Genomic DNA, 7,725 nt, shown 5'->3' on the forward strand with positions numbered 1-7,725 from the left:
ATTTCTATTGACTAAAACTAATATAGCACATATTCTCTGACCATAATGTAATTATATAGTAATCAGTAGCAAAATGGACAAAGTATAAATCCCTAAATACTTAGTCATTAGGAAACATACCTCAAAAATAACCCATGTTGCTCGGCATGGTGGCAGAAGGCTGAGGCAGAAGGATCATATTTTTGAGGCCAACCTTAGAAACTTAGGGAGACCCTGTTTCAAAAAAATAAAATGTAGCCAGGCATGGTGGCATAGACTTGTAATTCCAGCAACTTGGGAGGCTGAGGCAGGAAGATCATAAGTTCAAAGCCAGCCTCAGCAATTTAGTGAGGCCCTAAGGAACTTAGTGAGGCACTGCCTCAAAATAAAAATGGGGGCGTGGCTCAGTGGTAAAGCACCCCTGAGTTCAGTCCGTAGGACCACAAAAATACATAATAAAAATAAAATAAACTACATGTTAAAGAAATCAAAAAGAAAATAAGAAATATTTGACCTGAATAACAAAATATAATATGAAAATTTGGGGGGGGTTGCTGGTATATAGAACAAAGTTTAATACAAAAGTTGGTAAAATCCAGTCTACAACCCAATTTTGCATGTAAAGTTTTACCAAGACTCAGTCACTTTTATTTATTTATTGCCTAATGCTATTTTGTGATACAATGGCAGAACAGGGTACTTTATTTCTGAGAGAGAGCTGCCAAGCCAAATATATTTACTATTTGCCCTTTATAGAAAAAAATGTTTTTGGTTTGGAGCCTTAAGTACATATATTAGAAAATAGAGGATATACTGTATGTGGTGGCACTTGCCTGTAATTGCAGTGATTCAGGAGGCTGAGGCAGGAGGATCACATGTTCAAAACCAACCTCAGCAATTTAGCGAGACCCTAAGTAACTTAACGGGATACAGAAAGAGCTGGGACTGTGTGTCAGTAGTTAAGCACCCCTGGGTTCAATACCTGGTATCAAAAAAAAAAAAAAAAAAAAAGAAAAGAAATTTGACTAAGAACAGCAAAGTAAACCCAAAGACATTGTGTGAAAGAAAATAATAAAGAGGAAAACGTAATGAAAGAGAAAATGGACAAACTGAGAGGACTACAACAAAACTCCAATTGATTTTTTTGGAAAGATTAAAACAGTTAACGAACCTGTAGCAAAATAAAATAGACAACCAATATTAGGATGATCGATGATGCAGACATAAAAAAGCAGCTCATATTTTGAAAAGCCATATGCTAGCAAAATCTAGAAATAAACCTGAAAAAATTTTATAAAATTATAACCACAAAATTGACTCCAGGAGGGGCTGGGGTTGTGGCTCAGTGGGAGAGCACTTGCCTAGCATGTGTGAGGCATTGTGTTCAATCCTCAGCACTGCAAATAAATAAATAAAATGAAGGTTCAAAAACATCTAAAAAAATATTTTAAAAAATTGACTCAAGAAGAAAATTAAAAAAAAAATAACTCTATAACTTACAAAATAATGGAATTCAGTAGGAAAACTCTGACATCCAAATGGCTGCAGCAGTGAATTCTATCAAACACTCAAGGAAGGTCATAGTTCCAATCTTCCATAAACTCTCCTGGATAATACAGAATGAGGACACATTGCTGTGATACCAAAATCAGGCAAAGATAATGAGAAGGCTGTGTCACAGACCATTCTCACCAGAGTGATCACACACTTCCTCATCCAAACCATATGCTTTTAAGAGTGAAAGGAAGTGCTATTAATAATGAGGCCAGGATAATAAATGTCAGCTGGGATTGTTCCAGGCAAACCAGGACATATGGTTCCCTCATGAAATATGGCAAATAAATCCTTTAAAAAATTAGGATACACAAATTAGCAATACATGCCTGGTTGTTGTGGCACATGCCTGTAATCCCAGTGACATGGGAGGCTGAGGCAGGAGGACTGTGTGTTCGAGGCCAGCCTCAGCAACTTAGCAAGGTCCTGAGCAACTTAGTGAGACCCTGTCTCAACATTAAAAAAAAAAAGGAGGGGGGTTGGGGACAAGGCTCAGTGGTTAAGCACCTCTGGGTTCAATCCACAGTACCAACAATAAATAAATGAATAAATAAAATAGCAACACACAAAAATGGTGGACTGGGGATATAGCTTATAAAAATGGTGATCTAGTATAGCACTTGTTTAGCACATGAGGCACTGGGTTCAATCCTCAGAACTGCAAAAAAAGAAAACATGCATGTGCACAGACCACCAAAGGTAATAGTATACAATGACCATGTTGGATTTATCTGGAATACAGATTATTTTAACATTAGAAAATAAATGTATGTGATTGGCCATATTAAAAGATTGAAGAAGAAAACATAAGATCATTTCATTATATGTGGGGGAGAACACAGATAAAATCAATATTTGTTCATGATAACTTTTAGCAAATCTAGGAACTGAAAGGAACTTCCTTAATCTGATAAAGCACATGCAATATACTGAGAGGAAACATCATTTTTAATGGTAAAATGACAACTTTTCCTTTGAGATCTGCCACAAGACAAGGATGCTAGCATTGCTACTTCTATTCATCATTGTACAGGATATCCTAGTCTGTGTAATGAGGAAAGAAAAAGAAATAAAAGGCATAAAAATAAGAAAAGTACTAGCACATTGTCATTATTCATAGATGATGTATGTGGAGAAAATCCAAAAGGGTCTATAGATAAGGTTTAGATAAGGTTTTAGATAAGGTTTTTTTAGATAAGAGTTTAGCAAGTTTGTTGGATATGAAGCCAATCTATAAAAATCAGGTGCATTTATTTATACTGGGAAAAGATGCTCATTAACATCATATTTTTCAAAAATATATAATTTTTAATATTCCAAAATATCAAGATTTAAATCTAATAAGAGAAGTTCTCTACTGAAAAACATTTACTTTATTGAGAGATATTAAAGAGGTGAAAAATGGATATACTGTATTTATTATGGATTACAAGTCTCAATATTTAAAAACACATTAAAAATTGATTTATAGAATCAGTGCAGTCCCCAAATCCTAACATTTTGGGAGTCAGGGAAAAGATTTACAAGCTGATTTAAAACTGATAATCCCATTGGCTTAGGAGGCTAGGCAGGAGGATCACAGGTTCAAAGTCAGTCTCAGCAACTTGGTGAGGCTGTAAGCAATCTAATGAGATGATGTTCAATATAAAAAATAAAAAGGGATGGGGATGTGGCTCAGTGCTTAAGCACATTTGGGTTCAGTCCCTGGTACCAGAAAAAAAGAATAGACAAGTCACTCTTGAGGAAAAAAGACACGATGGGAGAACTATAATATTTAAGATGATGTGGTTTTAGTTCAAGGAGAGAGAACAGAGCAATGGAACAGAAGAGATCAGAAAAGACTCACGCCCACACACATATGAACCTTTGAAATGTGATGGAGGTAGCAATGCAAATCAGTGAGGAAAGGGCTGCTGTTTCAAATAATGGTGCTGGAACAAATGAGTATTAACATGGAAACAATTAAATCAGAGCCTACCGCATACAATCCCAGATCAATTAAAGACATCAATATGAAAGGTGAAACCACAAAATTTTTAGATAGTATAGAAACGTCTTGAGGTAGGAAAGAAATTCCTACACAGGATATAAAAGTACTATCCATAGATAACAAATATTCAAGCCAGGTGTGGTGTCATATGCCTGTAATCTCAGCAGCTCAGGGGGCTGAGGCAAGAGGATTGAGTGTTCAAAATCAGCCTCAGCAAAGTAGCAAGGGCCTAAGTAACTCAGAGACCCTGTCACTAAATAAAATATTAAAAAAGGGGACTAGGGATGTGGCTCTGTGGTAAAGCACCCCTGGGTTCGATCCCTGGTACCAAAGGAGGAAAAAATACCATAGAGTGAAAATATAAGAAAACAACATTGGGAAAAGATATATCCAGACTATAGCAATACAACTCTGACTAGTAAGAAAGTTGCAGACAATTTAGCAGGAAACTGAGCAAAAGATTGAAAACAATAGAGGAGCATCCAAGTGGTTTATAAATGCACAGAAGATTCTCAACCTCACTGGCAGTCGGACCAGTCAAATTTAAATGGCAGCGAGACACCATTTGTACCGGTCAAACTGGTATAAAAACAATTTTACATGTTGACAAAGAGGCAGAGCAGAGGAGTTCTCAAATACAGCTGATAGGGATATAAATTATACAAGCTTGTGAAATTATTTAATATTAGCCAGTAATCAAGATATTGGTGGGGTTGTATTCCTTTCACTTTTCCAGCTTCTAGAAACTTCCTGCATTCCTTGGCCTGCAGCCTTGTAGCATCTCCAAGTCTTTCTTTCCCTTCCTCCCTCTCCCCAGCCTCTGCTTTTGTGGTCATGTCTTCTTCTCAGGATCTGATCTTCCTAATTCACTTTTTTAAGGACACATGATTCTACTGGGCCCACCTAGATTATCCTGGACTATCCATCTCAAAACCCTGAACATAATCAAATCTGCATGTCTCCTTTTTTATGTAAGATAACAAAACAATAATTTCTGTGGATTAGGATGTGAACACCTTTGTGATGATGGGGCATTATGTGTAAATGTGTTCATATAGATGCATACCAGAATGTTAATAACAGATTCGCTTGCAGTAGAAACTGGAAACAACTAGCCATTCAAAGTTTAAGAACAGGCAAAGCCTATCCTGGAATGCACAGGTAGGGAATAAAGCTACAAAGAAAACCAAAGAAGTGATCATAGGGCAGGTGAGTAGGAAAGGGTCGTGATAATAGGGAAAGAGTGAGGAGAATTCTGGATCTTTGGCAGCATTCTATTTTTTTTTTACCTGAGTGTTGGTTAAATGGATGATTGCTTTATAATTATTTGCTAAATTGTGTATACATCTACTTCAGTGACATCCCTAAATGTCAAGTGTATAGATGACAACTTTCAAGGCAAGACTGGGGCTGCTCAGGCTCCTGCTATGAGCAATAGTTTTCCACCCTTGGAGCCATCTTAACCTGGAACTTTCCTGGTGCCTAAATCTTATTTTTGTGAGGCTCCCACACCATGCCCCCAACCCCCCATCCAGACCTCCAGGGGCTCATAGAACTCTGATGTGACATCACAGAAACCTCCTTGCTGGGAACACATGGCTTTTGTCAACTGAGAGGACTGGGAGTGCAGTGGGGACAAGGGGGGCAGGCACTGCCTCCTGGCTCAGTAGGGAGGCTGGAGGTCACCCAGAGGAGGGACCATGAAATGAATCTCCAGATGAAGAGGAATTCATGAGAATGGCAAGAGGCCAAGGGCTCACAGTCAGAAGAAGGACCAGGGTTCAGGGTGGAGACAACCTTGGGGTTGGCCCTTCTTCTGTGCTGAGAGTTTTGGTTGATGGAAAAACCTAAGTATCTCAGACTGTATTGAGAAAACATGAGAGAGAGAGAGAGAGAGAGAGAGAGAGAGAATTCAAATACACACAAAGTTCACCATTGTAACCATTTTTAAGTGTACAGATGAATGTCATAAGTACCTTCACATTGCTGTGCAGTTGGTTACCATCATCCCCAGAACTTTTTCACCTTCCCAAGCTGAAACTCTGTACCCATTAAACCTTTAGTTCCCATTTTCCCCTTCTCCCAGCACCTGGCAACTACTTGTCTCTTTTCTACCTCTGTGAATTTGATCATCCTATTTTATCTCCTTTATTTCATTTAGGAGGAAGCATACAATATTTGTCCTTTCTGGTGGTTTATTTCACTTAGCCCAAAGTCTTCAAGGTACATCCATGTTGTATTGAGTGCCAGAATTTCCTTCCTTGAAGGCTGAAAAATATCCCATTGCATACATATACTGCTTCTTATCCATCTGTTCATCTGCTGATGAAAATGTGGGTTGTCTCCACTTCCGACTGTTGTGAATAATGTTGCTCTACTGCTACAGCCTGAATCTTTGTGTCACCCAAAAATCATATATTAAAATTTAATTCCCAACATGATGGTATTTAGAGGTAGGGTTCTTGAGTGTTGCTAGATTATGAAAGCAGAGTCCTCGTGAATGGGATTGTGCCTTAGAAAAGAAATCCCAAGGAACTCTTTCATTTTGTAGAGAAAAGATGACTATCTATGAAGCAGGATGTGGTCCTCACCAGACTGTAAGTCTGGGGCCTTGATTTCTGGGCTTCCCAGACTATAGAACTATGAGAAATAAATTTATGCTCTTTATTAGCCACCTAGTCTGTGGTATTTTGTTATAGCAGCCCAAACAGTCTAAGACAGTAGCTACAAACACTAGTATCTAAATGTAGTTTAGGTGAGAGAGTAAGATGATTTTAGTAAAGGAAGGCAAATATTGGAGAAGCAAGGACAAATACAATTACCAAGACCAGAGAACGACCTGTGGACTCTGGATTCACTTCTCACTTGCTATTAGTGACCTCACGGCTCTGTTGACATTGGCATCTGGGCAGAAACAAAGTGTGGTCATTCCAGGCCAGGTGTTCTTACCTGCATCTAAAATCTTACCAGGCATCAATGAAATAATGGACATGTTCAGTGGAGTGACAAGAATTGTGACTCAGTAGTTTAGTCTGGAAAAATTTCAGAATTGAAAAAGTCCATTACAAATCTAGGACATCCAGTGCATAAGGTAACCCTTGGAAAATGCTCAGAATGGTCTTTGTACTGGGAACACAAACCTCCTCATGTAGCCCCCATCTTGAATGTGTGCCTCCCCACCTGCAGGGCCTGCAGCAGAGTCATCTCTGCTGATAGGAAGAATAACTTCTAATGTTCTATAGCACAGTAGGATAACTATGGTGGGCAACAATTAATGGTATATTTTTTAGCTAATACAGAGGATTTTGAATGTTCCCAACACAAAGAAATGATAAAGCCCATTACAAATTGTATACATGTATTGAAATATGACACTGTACCCCATAAACATGTACAATTATTATTTGTTAATTACAATTTTGAAAAGGGACAGAAACCGTGGCCCATGGCTGTCATCCCAGCAACTCAGGAGACTAAGGCAGGAAGGATCAAAGCCAGCCTCAGTAACAGTGAGATGCTAAGCAACTCAGTGAGACCTTTTCTCTATACAAAAAATAGGACTGGGGATATGGCTCAGTGGTTGAGTACCAATTCTTGGTACCAATATAGAAACAAAGAAGGACACTTTTCCCTCTGGCTGATGTACCCCTGTGCTTGGCTTGTGATTCAAGGTCTGACTTTCTACCCTCACTCCAAAGCTCAAGGTTATTTTGGAAAAAAATCACATACTGATTATATGGACAGTATTCTCCTGAGCACTCTCAGTTGGGACTGAGTGAGCCAGTCTTGGAGCTCTTCTGAAACAGAGTCACAGTTATCTGGTCCCAGGTTAGGAGCAGGGCTAATGAGGGCTCCAGAGTATTACTCCAAATGTAGACACAGTCATAAAGTACAGCATCTATAGAAAACACACCTCTCAAAAGGAAGCACAGAGATACCCATCCTGTGTAGTCAGACCTGTGTTATGGAGTGCTGTTTCCCCAGACATTGGGCCACTCAGTCCTTCGTTCCCAAATACACATAATGAAAGCCCTGCTGCCTACTGGGACCAGACAGCACTTCCATGATCCAGGGCTCTATGACCTCCCTTTTCTCTGATTGCTACTCAGAGCTCTTAGCATTTGGGCTCCAGCCTGCTCTTCACACCTCCCTGGCTGTTGCAACTCGTAGTGACCAGCTCTATGGACTGGAAACCAAGGGGC

This window comes from Sciurus vulgaris (assembly GCF_902686455.1).
Source record: "Sciurus vulgaris genome assembly, chromosome: 6".
Lineage (NCBI taxonomy): Eukaryota > Metazoa > Chordata > Mammalia > Rodentia > Sciuridae > Sciurus > Sciurus vulgaris.